We start from the raw sequence: 21,302 nt of genomic DNA, 5'->3' as shown, positions 1-21,302 counted from the left end.
TGTGAAAGAGAGTGGAATTAATACTTTGATCTCTTCATTATGTAACATTCAGACTGATGACATCTCGTGCCTTCAGGCTAAGATTAATAGATTTAGCGTTGCAAGGGTTAAAGTACTATCGCTTAAAAAATATATATACTTAACTGTGAAAATAATATAAAATATATGACAACCTCTTACATATTGTATAAGTCGTTTAATCGAAGATTACATTCTCAGAAAATAAATTACATTATACCCGCTCTTTGCCCGTAATTCGCATTTAACAGAAAGTTCGGATTTGCTGCATTGTGAAAAAATAATCAGGCTAGGACAGTTTGTGGTTTTTGGATTGCCTGAATTTATTATACAATAATGTAATCCTCAATGTAACGGTTCTGTCCTGCATCGTTTACATTCAAATTTCATAACAGAAAAAAAAAATTATAATTTCCCTGCTTAGAAAACCTTCATTCGCAGGCGCTTATAAATAAAAGATACTGTAACAAATATGCCCCTGCGCATAACACGGATATTCGCCGCCCGGGCTGAGGAAGCCAGCAAGACCCCTGTTGAGCGATGCTGGAGACCCGGGTTCACGCCCATGTGGTAGAGGGAGGATCTGGGAACTGGGAACTGGGAGCGGTGGGGGCACAAGTCCGAGAACCCAAATTTGTTACATTGGTGTTAGGGTGGGATGGATGGACAGAGACCTACAGCACCTGTCGGACTCAGAGATGTGCCAGTTCTCCCAGCAGATGAGGGACACCCTTAAGCGCCAAGAACTAGAATCGCTCCTTGGCACCACTGGCGCAGTCCTTCTGAGGGCTACCCTGCGGTTATGTGCCCAATGGAGAGGGGACTATTTACCACGTCACCTGAGCTGAAGTGATGGGAAAGGGACAATGGACCAGTGGGGACCAGCTACCGAGGTATCAGTATCAGTTTCAGATGGCGACCTGGGAGAACAGCTGGTCCCAGGGGGAGATGCCAGGCCACCTTGCCATCGCCAGGCTTTGCTGGATGTCCCCACTGACCAGTGGTACAGTTATGTGGCGTTGGCCATCCAGAGGCATTTCAGTGGAGGAGGGGAGGCGCCCAGATTGCTGTGGGCAAAGCTGGCCCAACAACGGCACCTACTGGGAGAGCCCCTGGGGTCGGTCATCCCAGACATGGCCTACTTCGCCTGCCAGGGTGACACCACTCTCCCGTAAGAGGCACAATGAGAAATAGCACCCCAGGCGACAGAGTTGCAGCACCATGTGATGCTGGCCACACCGGTCTCCTTGGAGCAGGCTTTTTGGCTCTGGTGGAGCTGGCCGATGCTGTGTTTGAGGAGACCGGCGGGCACAGCCAGATGGGCGCTCCCTGCTGGGCGACAGAGGCCACATCAGAGGAATCAGGTGGGGAGGAGGAATTGGCCACCTGCTTACCACTGTGGACTTCACCCAGGAGGTGTCGGGCGCCGGAGCCGGAAGCTGTCGGGAAACAGGAGTGGAGCAGCCTAAAGGGGGGCAGGAAAACCCGGAGGAGTGCTAGACCCTGTCTGCCATCATGGGGTTTGTTCCTTTCCTGCCTCACTGAGGGCTGGGCATCGAGACAGCCAGACCCCCAGGATCGGAGACTATCAGCCTGCGCCTGAGAACGGTGACGGGACAGTGCGCAGAGGTCCTCAGCGACCGGGTGCTGACTGACTGTGAATGTGAATTTTAGGGCCGCCCCCTTTTATCTCATCCCAATTCGTGAGGACTGAATTCTGGGGGACTGGTTGGCAGGAAGGTGGCTGCCTAGACTTGAGCTGGTGGCAGTTGAGGGGTTGATGGAGGCCACAGGCATAGAGCAACTTTGTGGTAGGCAGGCCTCTGGACGTCCGTCTTCTAATGCAGAGCCAGGAATGGTGTGAGCGTCTGGCTTTCGTAGGGAAGGGCTGAAACAGAGGGCAGGTGCACAAAATCAGCTAGAATGTGAAAGAGCCAGAGTGCCCTTAAGGGGGAGGGATTTCAATTGTGACACTCAAGTGCAATATGCAAAATAATTTGTGTCAAGGATCACCTCAAGAAAGAGAAAGAGGAAAATCAACCCTGATATTTTTACCAATGACTGTGTGTGTTTCTTTTCTTACTACTTCATGTCCTTCTCCTGCCTCTTCAGTGTTCAGACAAGAACACCAATTTTCAACACATGAGGATATATGTCAAAACCTGATTTTGAGTTCTTTAAAGCATGTGTGCAGGCCCTGTTCATTCATTATACATAAACATAAAAAATGAACTCTGACATTTGGTGACATTTGAGGTTTAGATGAATGCAAGAGAAGACAACTCCAGGTGACTTTGATAGAGAACAATGCTGAGTTTGTGTTCTATCCTGTCATAGTGAAACTGCTATTTTGTTTGTACCAGTTTTCATAGTCTGAGAGGGGGTAATAAAGAATCTATCAGCCCTGGCTCATCTCTTCTTGTTACTGTTTTCTGGGCCGACATGACTCTCACAGCCCATGACCTTATCCATTAAGAGAATGAACATGAGCTCTTTACAACAACCACTATGTAGAAAAACAGAAAGTATAGGAATAGCAGTTTTCCTCTCACCACCCAAGAACCTCGTGTTACAATGAAGTTTCAACTTCAGAGTGCCCCCAAGCTCAGATACAGCTACCCTTTCACTTTCAAAATGAGGCTGTGTATATTTATTGATATCATGGATCTGGGGAGATAAGATAAAAGTTCTTTAAGCAGGTCATAAAACTAAGCATATCATATCTTCAATGAGTGGCATTCTGAAAATGAACCTAGCGAAGTCTGCACAATAGAAATATATTTGCACTTCCTGGGATCGTGGTCTTATTAACTACAACTGGCAAAGCAAAATATCTGTTGAGGGGCCTGTTCACACCAGCTCAGGGGGTCAGAGACTTGATGACAGATCTGGAATAGTAGGATGGCTGTGATGCCAGATTCTAGATTCTAGATTGTTGACTGAACTTTTGAAGTCACTTTTAAAATTAAAATGTATGTGGCATATTAGAGCTTCAGTACTGTCAAGGCCAAAGATAAAATCAACATAGTGCTGCTCAAACAGTACAAGCTTCCTATCTATTACAACTGCACTAATAAGAAATGCCTGTGAAACTAACTGCCCATAAAGAGGCCTAAGAAATTCAGCACTCCAGTCCTTCTACAGTATTTCCTCTTGGAGCAAGTAGAGTGATAATAACCAATGTCCAGGAGTGTTCACTCAGGGTATGGATTGTTACCCTGCTGATATGTATCTGCTGGCTGTTGACCTCATGATCAGCACCAGGTAGCTTATTCCCAAGGAGCAAGGCTCAAGCTACGCTCAAGAGCCCATGGAATTTGCATGTTAGATGGTACTGTAAGATCCCCCCTTCTTGTCTGTTCCAGTCTAAACTCTGTTCCGGTGTTTAGTAAAGCTAAACAGTAAGCAGGTGTTTAAGGAAAGCCCTAGAACTACTGAACGCTTGCTTGAGGAGCTTTTCTCTTTTGAGACTGAGCAAAGGCAGACATAGAAGTGTAAATATTGTTGCTCTGTACTTAGTGTCTATGTTCAAATGTACACTTCTGTACACTTCAGATATCTGGACTGTTGCTTGACAGCTCTTGAACCCATCAGTATTTATTACCTTGATTAATGGAAATGCAGGTTTCCCCAAAAAACGATCATCCTTCTTTTATCTGATTTCAGTTTTGAAACCGGATCATTCCCCTCTTAACATGGTATAAAGTTCTGGAACTAACTCGCTCTTTCTACATTAATTAGCATGTTGATTTCAGCCCAAAATATAAAACTCTTCACCTTGACTCATGAATTACTTTCTTTTTTGAAGGTTGTTCCTTTCCACCTGTCCTAGAGAACCAACTCCTGTGTGCTCAAGTGCTCAGAGCAAAATCGTTCGTGTCAAGAATCACCTCAAGAAAGAGAAGGAGGAAAATCAACCCTGATATTTTTACCAATGACTGTGTGTGTTTCCTTTCTTACTACTTCATGTCCTTCTCCTGCCTCTTCAGTGTTCGGACACAAATGTTGCTCAAGACCCATTTTCAACATATGATGATATATGCCAAAACCTGATTTTGAGTTGACTCTGACGTTTGGTGACATTTGAGTTTTAGATGAATACAAGAGAAGACAACTCCAGGTGACTTTGATAGAGAACAATGTTGAGTTTGTGTTCTAACCTGTCATATTTTGTTTGTACCGGTTTTCATAGTCTGAGAGGGGGTAATAAAGAAGCAATCAGCCCTGGCTCATCTCTTCTTGTTACTGTTTTCTGGGCCGACTTGGCTCTCACAGCCCATGAACTTAGTCATTAGGAGAATGAACATGAGCTCGTCACAACCAGCACTGTGTAGAAAAACAGAAAGTATGGGAATAGTAGTTTTGCTCTCACCACCCAAGAACCTCGTGTTACAATGAAGTTTCAACTTCAGAGTGCCCCCAAGCTCAGATACAGCTACCCTTTCACTTTCAAAATGAGGCTGTATATTTATTGATACCATGGTTCTGAGGAGATAAGAGTTATTTAAGCAGGTCTTCAATGAGTGGCATGCTAAAAATGAACCTAGTAAAGAGGTCTAAGAAATTCAGCACTCCAGTCCTTCTACGGTATTTCCTCTTGGAGCAAGTAGAGTGATAATAACCAGTGTCCAGGAGTGTTCACTCAGGGTATGGATTGTTACCCTGCTGATATGATTCTGCTTTTAACTGATTTCTAGTTTGAAAGTGGATTATGTTTCTCTTAACATGGTATAAAGTTCAGGAATTAATTTGCATTTTCTATAATAATTAGCATGTTGATTTTAGACCAAAATATAAAATGTTCTTTATTGAATGTTGTTTCTGCACTCTGTCTCACTCTGCCTTGATCTGTTATTTTCCATGTTTTAGTCTCATCTTACTTTCTGGCGATCCTGCACACTTCTGCTTCTGTTCCTGCTTACCTGGTGGTCTGTGCACTTTTGGTCATTTCCAGTCTTGTTCCTGATTATCCTGTCCAGTCCTGCTGTGCTGCACAGTCACCTGCCTGCATCACTCCCACTGCTCCTGTCCATTATTGCAAATCAGCCTCGGAGTCTTCCATCATCGCTTGCCTCAGCTTCACATGTTTCCATTAGACCTCGTCCTTTCAGGTACATCAACTCTTGCTCGCATTAATGCCTCTTTTCAATAAACTAGTCTTTATCTCATGTATGAATTCTCTCATTACTCAATAGACTGCAGGATTTCTTCCACTTTGCCACAGTGTAACACATACAGCATTCCCAGCTGGAAGAGTCAGTCTGAGAACAGAACTCAGACAGCTCTCTGCAGAGTACATCTTTTACCTGGAATCAGTGAGTCACTTTCCTGGCTACAAATGATGGTTGCAGGCAGAGTGCACCATCTGACATTGTATAGCAGATCATCTGACACTGATACTTTTGAATGGCTATTGGATAATACACAGTATATATGTATGAAAAATGTAGCATATCTGCACACACAATAGAACACAGCTTAAAACACCATTAGCCTATGTTTGTTTTATATTGTCAAATATCTTAGTGACCTTGTGGATTAGAGAACTGCGCTTTCCTCTCCAGAGAGTTTCTATACTGTGATCATACACTGTGTACATAGAGTGTTCACGGAGACTCATTCACATAGTGTACACTGTAATAATGAGAGTATTTTTAGAGGGTGGTTGAGAGAGTGATATTTGGATTGAACACCATGCAACCATATGAGGAACTTTTATCACCGATCTGGAAATAGGATCAATTTTAACCACTGATCCAGGTGCCTGATTCTCATGCCTTTTTATGGAGGAAGAAGATTTGAAAATCGGTTCCTTCTATGACTGGTGGAGGTTCAGAGGTTCAGAGGTTCAGAAAAAAATGTACTCTGCTGTGTCACAACACATAGTGTCATAGTGTCCACATACGTGAACACAGTACAGAAACGACCTGTTCCCCTGTTGTTGTCAACTAAGGCTGGCTTGTAACGCATCTCAAGGGCACAGGGGATATTGGGAAACTGCAAGGATGAGGCACTCTGTCCTACTGACACATGGAGAACATGTTGAATTAAGCTTGGACCACTACGTGTTTGTTTTTGTCAATTTTGAATCCAGGACAGAAACATTCACATTTTCTGGATGCAGGGGAAACAGTTAAAAAGGAAAACAAAATCTTTAGTTGTAGTGAAAATTGAATAATTAAAATTATGGGAAGTGGTATTGAAACTGTACAATGCACTAGTGAGGCCTCATTTAAAATATTGTGTACAAAAGTGGTCACCATGTTATAGATGTTATAGAAATTACTGTATATTGGAATTAGTGTAGAGAAGAGCAAACTGAGCTGAAGAAAATGAACTACACTGCCAGGCTGGAGTAACCGAGTCTCTTTAGATTGAAGGGAGTGTCCTACACTTAAAGATTGAAGGATCTGCTGGTCTTTTGGGTGAAAGACCAGCAATCTTGGTGTCTGCAGTATCAAGGAGGAGATTCGAAGTGGCATTTCAGTGGGTAACAGAAGATGATTTTGCAGCGGAGCAACAGACATTGAGAGTATGTTGACTGGTGTGCTGCTCATTCTAGTATGGAGCCAAGTATATTGGTGTGAAACTTATACTGGTTGTAAGAGGACCCAGGGAAAGGTCATCTCTAACAGGTATTTCCGAAATGAAACACTGAAAATACTAGAGATGGACCTTAGCAAGATGGCGGACAAAAAGAATCAGCTGACCAGTAGATGGAAAGGGATGAGACACAGCTGAGACGCATCAGGAACCGAAATATAAGTGCCCCGGAGGCAGTGAACAGGGCGGAAGCCGGTTAGGTGAATGCGTTTTGGAGGAAAAGAGTGGAAAGAGGTGCATGTTAAGGATCGGACTAAGGAATAACGGACTACTGCAAGGAGAAAAGGTTTATGTTTTTGGATTACGGACACTGGTTAAGGATACATCGCGGATTGGCTTTATTACGGACTTTTGGATCTCGGAACGGATCAGGACTAAGGGAACGGATTACGGACTGTATTAGGAAGACAGTTATTGGAAGAAACGCCACGGATCTGAGGAAAGAAAAGTGTGGTGTAAGTACTACCTTCGTTTACATAAACTCTCCCCCGGAGACACCACATGGTGTTGAGCCAACTGTACTGGTGCAGTTCAAGTATGTGGACACTATGACACTATATATTGTGACACAGCAGAGTACATTTTTTTTCTGAAACTTCACCGGTCACCCATAGAAGGAGCCCATTTTCAAATTTTCATATGGTCTAAAGATGATACTGGTTTGGAGCCAGGGTACTGTGTGTCTATGTACAAAATCTACTGTATAAGAGTTTGAGGAAGAGTTTAGTGAAAGGATGGGGAACATAGTAAAGTCCGAACAAAACACATTTCCTCTTTTAGAAATGTCAAAAGTAGCTCTATGTGTCATGAGCTGTGGTGTGTCACTGTGTGATGTGTCATGAGACTGTGGGTGAGTGCTGTAATCTAACCTTTGTTTTAAGAGTTAAAACTACAAAGTTAGCTTGAAATAGCACCACAAAAGTGGAAGATTGCACTATTGAGTCTATTATTTTCCAGCATTATGGCGATTTTAGACATTGGTTATCCCAAATAGATTAAAGTTCCAAAAGGATGACACTATTACTGTTACATGTTCAATTTGGGGTACCACAGGCATCAATGCTGGAACCAATATTGTTCTCTCTCTACATGTTGGTGCTAGGTAGGATAATCCGAAAAAATAATATTAACTTTAATTCATATGCCGATGACACTCAAATATACATTTCGTTTACACCTAACGACAACTCGTCTATTATCACTTTATTTAATTGCATTAATTAAGTAAAGACTTGAATGTGTGAAAACGTTTTGTTATTTAACTCTGATAAAACTGAAGTTTTGTTGTTTGGAGGAAACAATACTGATAGGACTACTATAACTTCAGCACTTAACTCACAGGATTAAAAATTTGCCTCAGAGACTCAGCACGTAACCAAGACGTCATATTAGACACAAGGCTCTCATTTAACTCTCATGTCTAAACAGTATCTAAAACATGCTTCCTTCAGTTAAGAAATATTGCAAAACTACGGCAGTTTCTCTCCACTTAAGATACAAAGAAATCAATGCATAGAGCATGTTAGACAACTGCAATGCCCTACTATCAGGGAACACCCACCACTCTTTCAACACCTTACTGTGAATTCAGAATGCAGCAGCTAGAATTGTTACTAGGAGCAGAAAGTACGACCATATAACCTCCATACTTAGCTCTCTTCATTAGCTTCCTGTCAGGTACACGGCGGACTTCAAAATCCTTCTACTTACTTACAAGGCTCTCAGAGGTCAGGCACCTGTCTATCTAATGGAACTTATTAATGTTGACCATCCAAGTTGCCTGCTTAGATCACTGAATGTAGGTCTTCTTCATATTCCACAGATTAATAAAAAAACAGTTGGCTGTAAAGTCCTTAATTACAGGGCCCCTAGCTTATGGAATAGTCTCACACTCCATTTTTGGGATGCAGAGTCAATCTCAGTATTCAAATGCAGACTGAAGACATATTACTTCAGCCTAGTCTACTCACACCTTACATTATAGCCTATTGCAACCATGGCTGCTGGTGCTGCTGTACATGCCATTGCGTGTCTCTGTATTGGCCCACCAGGTAAATACATCTGTTCTGACCAAACTATCCTATTCTCCTCCCCACATGTCCAGATGGTGCCCAGGCTGGATAGCATCTGAGTTGAATACTGCATCACTGTCATGGATCCAAGAGGGACATCCTGGATGTAGCTATCGTTTAGGAGGAATTTACTGGTCTACAGAGATCTGCATGGAGTACTAACACACAGAAGACATGATGGATGGATTAATACCCTTATTCATTAATCACTGCTGGATAAGTGTGGATAAGTGTGGAAACAGGTATCACGCCCTCAACAAAGACAGGGGCAGCACTCAGGTCACAGAGCTGCTGGAGAAGTTAGAGGAGCTGGTAGCAGGATACAAGGGCAGCTACTACAACAGTGAGATGTACCAGGAGGCCGAGTCCCAGATCAGACAGAGGCAACTGCAGATCCTGAGGGACAGAGAGGAGAGCAAACAGAGGGAGGAGGAGAGACTGAGGGAGGAGGAGAGACTGAGGGAGAAGCACCAGAAGGAGCTGCAGAACTTCCTCCACAGGATGGAGGAGGAGATCCAGACACGAGAGGAGAAGTTCAGAGCACTGGAGGAGCAGATAGCAAAGCTGGAGGAGAGGCAGAGGGAGGAGGAGGATGAGGGGAGGAGGAGAGAGCTGGAGGAGGAGCTGAGGAGAGAGAGAGAGGAGAGAGAGAGGCTGCAGAGAGAGATGAAGGAACTGAGAGAGGAGCAGGAGAGGGAGAGGAGAGAGAGGGAGGAGACACACAGGAGGAAGATGGAGGAGCTCAGGCAGCTCTATGAGGAAAAGGCCAGAGAGGAGGCAGAGAGACACAGAGAGACTCTCCAGCAGGTCCAGACACGAGAGGAGAAGTTCAGAGCACTGGAGGAGCAGATAGCAAAGCTGAAGGAGAGGCAGAGGGAGGAGGGGGATGAGGGGAGGAGGAGAGAGCTGGAGGAGAAGCTGAGGAGAGAGAGAGGTGAGAGAGAGGCTGCAGAGAGAGATGAAGGAACTGAGAGAGGAGCAGGAGAGGGAGAGGAGAGAGAGGGAGGAGACACACAGGATGAAGATGGAGGAGCCCAGGCAGCTCTATGAGGAAAAGGCCAGAGAGAAGGCAGAGAGACACCTGGACTTGGTGAAGCCACACCTAAGCACAGGAGCAGTGATACTGGGAGCACGACTAGGGCAGCAATATGGGCCCTAGCAGGAGCAACAGAAGCAGCACAAGGAATAGTGATAGGAGCTGCAGCAGGAGCTCAGATAGGAGCTTTACTGGGAGGAGAAACCAGAGCAGCACAAACTCACACACAAGAGCACACACAGCCCGCAGACACACAAGAGCACACACAGTCTGCAGACAGTAGAGAAATACAGGAGACTGAGGAGTTGAAAGAGACTGTAGAAAGATACAGAATAGAGATGGAGGAGCTCAGGCACTGTTATTCGAGTGACAAAGAGATACAGACAGACACTGCCGCAGGTTAGTCGCTGATCCACACTGTCTTTCCCAGTAGGAGAGTGTAATATCAAACAAATGACAAAGTTCAGGTGTCTGTGAAGCGGAAGTCCCTTTATTCATATGCATATGGAAGTCTGGCCTGCAACCACCAGACTTAAAAAATAAGTAGTCCTTTATACCTTAAAACACAAAGAGTTACTATGAAATATTCTAAACAAATAATAAAACAGCAACCCCTGCCAATTAATTATATTAGTTAGCAGTTAGTTCTTTTCATGTTCTGGGCATATAGCCAGCTTACCAAATTCATGCCCGTTATCTTACTGACCAAGGACAGGCAGCATCTTCATATATATTTGAGCACAAAGCCTACTTCAAGCCAAGAGACTGCATAGTCTGCAAAAACATACAAAAACACAAAAATGATATTATTATCCCACTTCCTGGGCATCTTTCTTATCTCTTTATTCTTCAGTCCTCCCTTAGAACATTATTGTTCTACCAATTATGTTCTACCTCTAGATAAGAGATGTAGAAACCTTTCCCAGGAAATCATTCTTGACCTTCGTGATCCCTTCAGGGCATATGATTAGCACAGAAGCAGCAGCATTAGTCCACATGTTTTTCAAGCAGGATATTAACAATATGATCATAAAGACTAATACCAGACCAACAAATATGTATTGAACCAGAGACCCTCCCCAAGTCCCTAGCACAGACTGTAGCCACGCACCAATGCCCCAATCATCTGAATTATAATTATGATATATTTTTATTATTCTTCATCATAAATGTGCTGTGCTAAGTCATTAAGGTGCTCAGAATTGTCTGGAATACAAGTACTGCTTAGTCTTCGCTCACCTAAACAGCTGTCTATCACCCTAACAGAGGATGGCCTAGAACTGTGATTATAGCAGGGAGCATTCGGTTCGTTCCATTCTAAGACATTTAAGTTACACTCAGACTAAAAGCAGAACTATTTACCCATGCCAATTAACCTAAATAATCACCTCTATCAAAGGGGATTACTCCCATAAGCATCTTTTATAGCAATACAAACCCAACATGAGCTCTGATTATTATTTGTGGCTGATTGATAAAGTATTGATTCCATATGCCCATTTATCAAAGTAAAACTCCTTACACTTAACAGGCACACTGTCGGCCTCCCTCAAGAAGCTCAACAAACACAGAAACAGTAACAACAGAACTGAAACAGTTCACTCAGTCTCTGGTGCAGTGGCTTGGTGGCAGTGCGACACGTAGATCCAGCGATCTCATCCTGTCACTCAGATGGCAGAGTCGGTAGTCAGTTGCACTTGATATGGTCCCTCCCCAGCAGGGTTGCAACATCTGGCAGTGTATATCATCCTTACCCACACCCACTCACCAGGTATCAGGCCGTGTCTTCCCTCTACTGGAGGTCTCCAAGCGTCCAGCACCTGTTCACCAGCCCCATGCACCACTTCAAATAACAACCTACAATACTAAAATAGAGAATTAGCAAATTCAACAATCCATTAGCCAAATTCATCCCTCCAGGAAGTTTCGTTGGTTGACCTGTGATGATATCAAACAGGCTCTGTTACACAGTTCTGTTTGATCCAGCCCGCATCCCATGGCGTTCCTTCAGTCTGATGTCTAGTCGATCTTTCAGAGTTCTGTTCCTTCATTCCACAGCCTGACACACCTTCCCTGTGATCAAGTGTTTGATAGACACAGAGGCAGTGGCAGCAACCCACTGGGAAAACAGATTATAAGAGCCCAGGTTTCCCTTTACAATTTTCAATTTCCCAGGTTTGAAAGGTTTCTCAGGAGCAGGCCTTTTGAGCTGTAGCACCTGCACCTGAACTGTAGTTGAGTTCCTTTGATAAGCGTCACATTGAGATACCACATAAGTGGCTACTGCTTCAAACACGGTCCCCACCCAGGTTCGGGTAACCGGCACACCATTTGACTCCCACCTGGGTGTCCGACAGAGTGCCTTTGTCGGGCTACAAAGGCCATTAGGCTGTGAGGGCATGCAGGGCGTCCAGTGTGCTGGCAGGACCACACCCAATCATCGTGCAGCCCCACATTCGTTTCTAACCATGTCCTTTTCTCTGCTTTAGAGGCCTCAGCCTGAATGTCCTGTAGCTGTCCCCTTTTCACCAACAGAGGTTTCACAGGGGTCTCAGACTCCTGTTCTACAAGTACTGCTCACATGACAGCTGCATCTGCAAAGTTGTTCCCTCGAGTTACTGGAAGCATTTCTTTATTATGTGATTTACACTTTACCACAGCTACTTCAGTCAGTAGCTGCAAAGCTTCTAACAGTTCAGAGACAAACCCAGCATTCTCAACTGGAGTCCCTGCTGTGTTGAGGAAATCCCTATTCCTCCACCGCCATCCAAAATTGTGGCATACACCAAATGTATATATACAGTCTATATAAATCGCTACAATTTTCCATTTAGCATTTTTACAAGTTTCAATTAAATCTTTTCATTTGGTCTGCTGGTTCTACACCAGATTATTCACAGCCAGGCAGGTAGCCTGCACAACACATAAACACGGCCCCTTGGCTACTGCATCAAGGGGTCCTGAATAAAAATAACCCACCAGACGATGCCTATCTCCATGCTCGTGCACCAGCACAACAGCTCACAACCCATTTCTTTCACTCACATACAGATTACATACAGATGATCTGTCTGAGGGAATCCAGTCCAGGGCCAGTGCCTGCAAGAAAGCTTGTTTCAAAACATCAAAAACGGTTTCTGCTGCAGGGGTCAAGGCAATTTTGTCTTTGGACTGCACTACCCTCCTTAAGCTAATACGTCACCAGACGAGCTCGTTCTGAGACGGCATTCACCCTGGCTTTATCATGTAGTTGGTTTATACTCCTTTTATTAGTCTGAAGATCTAATACTTGGAGTAGCCCGGCCTTATGGATTCCCTCATTAGGTAAAACAATCACAATATCACATAACTCTATTGAGTTAGTTTACATAAATGCTATTTCATACAGTAATTCCTTATAAATGCTGCAGGGCATCCCAGCCCAATAGGTCTGGGGTGTCCCCCCACCCACATCAGTAGTTAAAACTGTACATCTTTTCCCAAGAATACTGTGACAGCTTATATTTGCTTTAAACACAACCAATGCCCCCTTCTCCTGTAGCCTCCTGTTACCCGTTAGAAAACTTTATATCACATCTTTATGCTGTTTTAGTCTAAAAATAGGACAGCTGTGCTCCTGTGTCCCCCAGTTACTGCACATTTTAAGATTATTTCACTTTTATTTAAATCCTGAGATAAATTTAGGAAGGCTACAAAGGGGCTTACTAGATTAAATCTATTAGTTCACGCCCGGCTCTCGTTTCAGCTTCTGACATGTTCTTTAATTGTGAAATCAAGCCTCTTTTCTTACAATTTCTCCAAAAAACACAGTTATTTTTAACTGCACACCAGCTTATTAGTAGTTTTAGCTTTGGGGTTTTGTCCCTCTTTTCCCCCATCTGGATATGCCCAATCAGAAGATTTATCCCAGTCCTCATTATTTTCTTGAAGGGGTCTTATATCTCGGTATAATATTACTATAATATACACTATAATTGCAACAAAGTGGCGGCTCCTTTTTCTCCTCCTTGGGAGTCTTTTTACCTCCCATTTGCAGAACTCGCACTTCTGCATACATGCTTCGTGAGTTATTAAATCAAATCTGTCTCTTCTCTCCGTAATATCAGGAAAGCATAGTTGTACATTCATGGCAACATCAGGTTTTAACCCACTCAAGTAAATTTGTTTTTTTATTGTGTAAGTATCTTCATTCACTTCCATTTCATCAGCTAACCCCGAGTATACTATCTATAAAGCTATAAACCTTTCTGTAAAATCTGAAACATCCTCACTTCCTTCTGCTTACATGCTGTTATTTTTCTCCACTCAATTTTCGGTGGGTAATACTCTTTTAAAAATCTCCACACTAATTCCCACCCTTCTCCCAGATTCTCTCTTAAGGCGTTCTATTTCTTCTTTTGCTTTTTCTGCATATATAACTTTGTTTCGTTCAGCCATTGCTTTTAGCTTTTCTGTCAGGGATTTTTGCATTCATCTATAATATTCTGTTGAATCTCCAAATATTCCTCTAAAATAAAACTCTTATCTGTTTATTTTTATCCCTATGTTCATACACTTTTCTACATTCCTGTTCAGCCTAAATTTCGTCCATATTTCTTTTTAAGTTTCACTTTGCATTCATCTAATTTCTTTTTTTTTTTACACCAAACCATGTTCTCGTCTCCCACGCGTCCCGCGGAATCCCCCAGTTGAGACAAACTGACGAACTATCACAATTCGGGAACAATGTCCAGGTTCCAAATCCTGGCTTTAATAACACACATGAATCGAGTTACCAACCTCGGCTCTTCTGCGAGTACAGTTTAAGTTACTACCCTCAGCCGTACTGCAGTCGTGTACCAGGATACAACACCTGGATTTTTCCGCGTATCAGGATACAACACCTGACCAGGATACAACACTCAGTTTTACCACACGGGCAGGGAGAGACGCTATTCCTTCAGCAATCCCTCCTTTTCTACCCCACCTTCACAAAACAGGCATCTAAAAATACATACACCATTAACAAATTTTTCTGTTTCACTCGCTTCAGCTTCAGAAAAACCCTGAACCCACCACAGCAACATGGAAAGGACAAGGGGCTTTTTAGAAAAGAGGAACCCTTACCTCTTTTTAGAAGCGGCCACCTAAATTTTCCTCTCCATGTCCGTGTGGTTTAATTTAGATGGATACTTCTTCATCATTTGGCTCATGTATCCGCCAATCTGCCTCCTCCTTTTTAGAGGATCTTGTAAACCTTTAGGAACAATATGATCTAGCAACAAGGTTATGTCACTGTAATTAGGCTTAAGACAATCAAGAACAAGGCTTGCCTTTCTTCTAAATTCTTTACGATCATCAGGCAATTTAGGAAAAGTCTTGACTAATGCAAATAATTCACTAGGAGACCAAGGTCAATGTACATATGCTGGTGTTCCTTCTGGACCTGGAAAAGTGCACATTGGCATTTCACGAACAAGTGAAAAGGCTTTGGCTCCGGACCGCTTTCTAATTTGGGTGGAGACTTTTTCTTTTTAGAAGGCATGAGGCCATGAGTTTAGCTGCAGCTTGCTGTTCTTTAGTTTCAAGACTAGACTTTTTTGAAGCTTCCCATCATTTCTGTGATTCCTCTTTCCTTGACATAATTCCAATTCCAAAAAACTAAAATTATTCTGCAGCTAGGATCACACATTCTCCCTTCCCTTAACGACAGACTACTGTTCTTTTAAATTTTCTCCATTCATTGGAAGTTTCACTTCACACCTCTCTGCACCCATTCTGACTTCACACCTCTTGATTGGCCTCTGTTTCTGTCCCCTGCTCCCGCCTCTCACTCCTTCTCCCTCCCAACCTTTGTTCTCCCGTTACTTTACCTTTGCCTACTGCCCTGTCTCTCTCACACCTGAAGAAGGCTCCACGGCCGAAACGTTGTGTTCTCTTTCTTCTTTTTTTCAGCATGGAATAAACCTATTACTTGTTCCTTTGCATATATAAATTATGTGCAAGTTCCCTTACACCTATTACCAGTTCATGAACATAAAAATATTTTTCTTCTGCCGGCACTCTAAACCGGGCTTAGTGGGACTCTAACCTACCTACTCCTGCTTTTCTTTTTTTTCCTTTTTTCTCTGAATTTGTCGTACATGTACTTTGCTGGACCGCTCAGCCCAGCTTTGCCTTTAGAGCTCTCATTACCCATTGTCTACAATGCCTTACTGTTTCTAGAACACTATCACATTAACTACTCCGCAGAGCAAAAACCACATGTCTGTGTTAAGATATGTTCGTTTCACGAGTCCCAGACTCGCCGGGTCCCAGACCCATTATAAGTCCCTGACTTATCGAAGAGAACACCCCTGTGGCTCGCTTTTCAAATTTTATCAAAGAAGAGCCAGGAGAGGTATTCTCATTCACTCAGTAAGGTCTTTATTCATATTGCAATATGGGAGCCCTGCTGTCACTCAGACGCAGAGTGCGTCAGAGACTCAATTCGTTGCAAGCAGTACAGGATTTTATAAGATGTTGCAATATAAGGGAAAAATCAGCACTTTGTCCCTTCTAATACTTCTCCTTTCCTTAGGACAAAACAGATTACATCATAAAAACGAAAGAAGAAGCACCAATAGATTTTTTCCAAAGCTTATCAGTTACCTTCGGCTAATCTAATAATCCAGACAGTACATACTGTTTTGATACACTGTCTTCTAAAAGTAACCTAGACAGTGCGTACTTTGTTGACGCACTGTCTTCAAAATATCTGCACGTAGCACAGCAGTTACATCCTTGTTATATATTTTCCTAAAGCTCTCTATATTTTAAGAATTAATTTACTTATTAGATTTCTATTTCAATTGTCATGGGGATCCCACTACCGCCACCAGTGTACAGCCCCACCGTGAATGATGCCCCAGTCCTCTCCCCACACATCAGCTCTCAGTGGGGAGGAGAGCAGAAAGATGAAGCCAGTTCGGAGATGGGGGTTACTAGGAGGCCATGATGGGTAAAGGCCAAGGGGAAATTTGGCCAGGACACTGGGGTAACACCCCTACTCTTCTCGTGAAACACCCTGGGATTTGTATTGACCACAGAGAGTCAGGACCTGAGTTTTACGTGTCATCTGAAGGACAGTCTTATTACAGTCTAGTGTCCCCGTCACTATACTGGGACATTAGGACCAAAATGGACCGCAGGGTGAGTGCCCTGCTGAGCTCCAGTGGGCTGCCATCTGGGAGTTGCAGGGTGATAAAGTTCCTTAATCTGTTACCAGTTGTCTGTGTGCCCATTTTCTCGAAAAGAGTAAATGTCAGAGAAGCACCGACAGATGATCCGACTGTCTGAAGAGTGGGTGGGGGATGGAGCGGTAGGCATCTTTGATAGAGGTGTCAGTGACCGAGAGTATCTGCACCCCTTGCTGGGCAGGAGACATGCTGGTAAGATTTCAGAAGAACCTTCCACAGGTTGACCTGATTAAAGTCTTCCGCAACAACAGATACAGCAACATGGTAACTGTTAATGTTGGCATATAATACACTAAGCCTATCCTGCAGGACAGTCCTAGCTCTGTGTCACTGTTTGTATTGAGCTCAATACAGCCTGAATCTGCACTGACTGTCTCTTGTATGACATGTATCTGTACTGTATATAAGAGCTGAGAGACCCAAGCAATGTGTCTGTCCTGCAGGACAGTCCCAGCTCTGTGTCACTGTGTGTATTGAGCTCAATATGAAACTGCCCAAGACCATCTCCTTCTCACTGTACACAGGACACCAGTTAAACATCTGTAAGCAACACTTAACATTTTAAGAAAAGAAAAGTTGTCACACACCACTCCTGTTTCACTTTCATTCTCAGTGTAAGGGAAGCACATTGTGCAGCACGTCTCTCTGTGGTTTCTGTGGGCTATTTCTGCTGTACTGTGACCTGCAGACCTGTGTTTCTGTGTTACTGCACGTCTCCACACCTCTCACAGCGTTTTCGTTTCTGAGAAAGGTTGTCATTTCTCAGAACCATGGGTGTGTTTACTCTTCATAAGAACCTCTGTAGCTGCCATTTTGTTTGTCATTTTGTGCTCTTTTTCTAACAGCTGGTGGCTTTCTCAGTTATAAGCACACACAACTGAACAGGAGACACAGTGAGAGAGACAACATCACAGAGAATCTCTCAGTAAACACACACACAAGAAGACAGGAGACAATGTGAGAGAGAGGAGATCACAGAGAATCCCTGAGTAATATACATAAACAACAGGACCTCTGTGTGGAGACCTCTGCAGTACAGACACACTACTGGGGTCTCCCAGCTCATATACAGTACAGACTCAGTGTATAATATGCCAACATTACCAGCTGTGAAACAGTTACCCTGATGCTGTATCTGTTGTTGCGGGAGACTTTAATCAGGTCAACCTGTGGAAGGTTCTTCTGAAATCTTACCAGCATGTCTCCTGCCCAGCAAGGGGTGCAGATACTCTCGATCACTGATACACCTCTATCAAAGATGCCTACTGCTCCATCCCCCACCCACTCTTCAGACAGTCAGATCATCTGTTAGTGCTTCTCCTGCCAGCTCACAAGCAGAAGCTGTAAGCTAGCAGTCCGGTCCGGACCAGCTGGCCTCAGTGTTTATGGATATTTTTAATCTTTCACTTTTACAATCTTCTATTCCCATATGTTTTAAGAAAACTACAATTATTTCAGTGCCAAAGAAAAATACTCCTGTTTTAATGATTACAGGCCAGTAGCACTCACATGCCCCATAATGAAGTGATTTGAAAGGCTGCTCATGAGGCACATTAACACACTTGTACCTGAGTGCTTAGACCCCCTGCAGTTTGCATATGGTGCAACAGGTCCACTGAGGACGCTATTTTCCTGGCTGTTCACACTGCCCTGGTTCACTTGGCTGACAAAGACACATACGTCGGAATTCTATTCATTGATTACAGCTCTGCCTTTAACACAGTATCTCCTTCCAGACTGGTCAGGAAGCTTAATGACCTGGGCATATGCACCTCTCTGTGCAAGGGGATTATGGGTTTCCTGACCAGCAGACCACAGACTGTGAGGGTAGATGGACAGCTTTCTTCCAAACTGACTAGCAACATAGGTGTCCCTCAGGGCTGTGTGCTTACCTCCTGCTGTTCTCCTTGTTTACCCACGATCGTGTGGCCAGACACAGCTCCTATTCTATCTTCAAATATGCTGATGACACTACATTCACTGGCCGAATCACTGCTAATAAGGAGACAGCCTACAGGGTTGAGTCAGGAACCTGGGGGAGTGGTGCACTGACAATAACCTCCTTCAATATATAAGGTTCTTTATTAGCCCTATACAATTTCTTGCATTAGGAATTCATCTTTTCGCATACCCCAGCTTTTCTCCATGGAGACACAGACAGGGAGAGAAGCTCAGGGTTAGAGCACAGGGTCTGCCATTGTACAGCACCCCTGGAGCAGTTGGGGTTAAGGGCCTTGCTCAGGGGCCCAACAGAGTAGGATTCCTCTGCCGGCTGCAGGATTTGAACCGGTAACCTTCCAGTCACAGGCGTGGATCCTGAGCCACAGAGCCACCGCTCCGCCCCAATGTCAGTGAAACGAAAGAGAGCTGGTCATTGATTTCAGACAGCAGGGTGGGGACCACACCCCTCTTCACATCAATGGGGTGGCTGTAGAGATGGTTAGCAGGTTCAAGTTCCTGGGTACCTTAATCGCCAACAGGGTCCCAGCATGTAACTGGAGCTACTGAGAAGGTACAACAGTGCCTTTACTTCCTCAGACAGCTGACGAAATTTGGACTGTCTTCAGCTGTCCTTACCACATGTTACAGGTGTGCTATTGAGAGTGGCTCAGGTGTGGGATTACAGTGTGGTTTGGCAGCAGCTTGTTGTCTGACTAGAAGGAGTTACAGGGGGTGATCAGGTCAGCCCAGTCCATCACTGGAGTACAGCTCCCTCTATTTCAGACATTTTTACTACTCGCTGTCTCAGGAAGGCTGGGCGTATCGTTAAGGACACCAGTCATCCTGGTTCCACACTGTTCTCCTCCCTTCTCCCTGGTGAGAGTTATAAGAGCATAAAGGCACAAATGTCTAGACTCAGAGACAGCTTCTTCCCTCAAGCTGTCAGATCACTGAACTCCACCCACACCACTCATACTGATGTGTTTTATTCTCTAGTTGTATGTTATTTAACTTGTTGTTGTTGTTGCTGCTGTTCTGTGTTTTTGGTGTTTCCTTGATGTCTTGTTTAGGAGCACACATGCAAATAAGCATCTCATTGCACTTGTGCAGATGACAAGAAACTGAACTGAACTTCTCTGTTCTGAACCTGTATTGCTACTGTACTGAAGATTCACAACTGAAACATTGTGTCTCTAGTCTTGTCCTTTCAAACCTTTCCTTGTTCCTGTGCAGCCTGCTGACACAGAATTTTAAACAGGCATAAGGCTGTTTCTCCAGATTTTTTCTACATGTAGGAACTTGAATGAAAAAGTGAACGTAATCTTTTTTTGTGAAATGCTCCTGTTTTATTTAGCCCTGGTGATGTTATATGTGTCCTTGTTTGTATTGTATGTTATTTTCTGCTTGTTTTGTTTCTTCTTGCAATAAAAAACCTTCTGCTTTCTGATCATCACTTGTTGTGGCACCCTGTGGTCAAGAGGGGGCGCCATTACATCAAATCTCCTGACTGCTTCTCTGAGGCCTAGATCGCGGGACATGAAATCTCAGTAACAAAATAAATTCATGGATCATGTAGAAAAAAATCTACATATTTTGAAATGAATTACAATAACTTGGGCTTTGTGGAAATACTGTCATTCACCATGTTGTCACAAACTCCCATTCCAGTTACCTCGAATGCTGATGTAATGCAGCCCTTCCTGCTCATTAGTCTCCATAATTACTGATGTACGAGTGAATAATTACAGGTTTTTCAGCAGACATTTCCCTCCAGAAATGTTACAACTCTGTATGCAGAGTAAGTAGAGTTTGTCAGTAAAACCATCAGGAAGACGAGAGCACTATTTCCATCGGATCAAAAGAGATATTTTTACAAGCCAGCTTGTTTACAGTGTCACAGGGCTGCTTCACCTCACTGGAAGGTTTGTTGCCTCGTTCTGAATCACAGAACATGGCGCTGTGCAGACCTGGAAATTTCACTGTGTTGTGATGAACACTGAGGTTTTCATGTTTCTGTGTCCATTTTACTTTTATTGTGTTTGAAATGCACCCATCAATGCTGAATCTTTCTAACACTGGAATATAAGAATAGCGTTAAAGTTCCCCTTTATTGACATGTCTGTCCTCAGAATAAAGGAAGTACAAGATGATAATAATAATTCTTTATGGCAACTTTTTACAGTCTAGTGTCCGTGTCACTAAACTGGGGCATTAGAACCCACACAGACCGCAGGGTGAGTGTCCCATGCTGGCCCCACTAACACCTTTCCAGCAGCACTCTCACTATAAGAAATATCACCCCTGTGTGTGAGAGTAGGGGTGTGGACCCCAGTGTCCTGACTGCTGGTCATACAGATCCAGAACACTGTGTGTGAGAGTAGGGGTGTGGACCCCAGTGCCCTGGCTGCTGGTAAG

General features: G+C 43.7%; 1 long non-coding RNA gene across 2 annotated transcripts in view; it reads left to right on the top strand.

Moving 5' to 3' along the window:
* The window catches only part of LOC148670536 (uncharacterized), a 408,685-nt gene that overhangs the window by 96,885 nt on the left and 290,498 nt on the right, over positions 1-21,302 (top strand). The gene's annotated exons all lie outside the window — the stretch shown is intronic.

The sequence above is a fragment of the Lepisosteus platostomus genome, chromosome 5 (genome assembly GCF_059453375.1).
Source record: "Lepisosteus platostomus isolate fLepPlt1 chromosome 5, fLepPlt1.hap1, whole genome shotgun sequence".
In the NCBI taxonomy this organism is placed as follows: Eukaryota; Metazoa; Chordata; class Actinopteri; order Semionotiformes; family Lepisosteidae; genus Lepisosteus; species Lepisosteus platostomus.
Note: the sequence above shows the minus strand (reverse complement) of the source record. Positions and strands in the feature narration are given on the sequence as shown.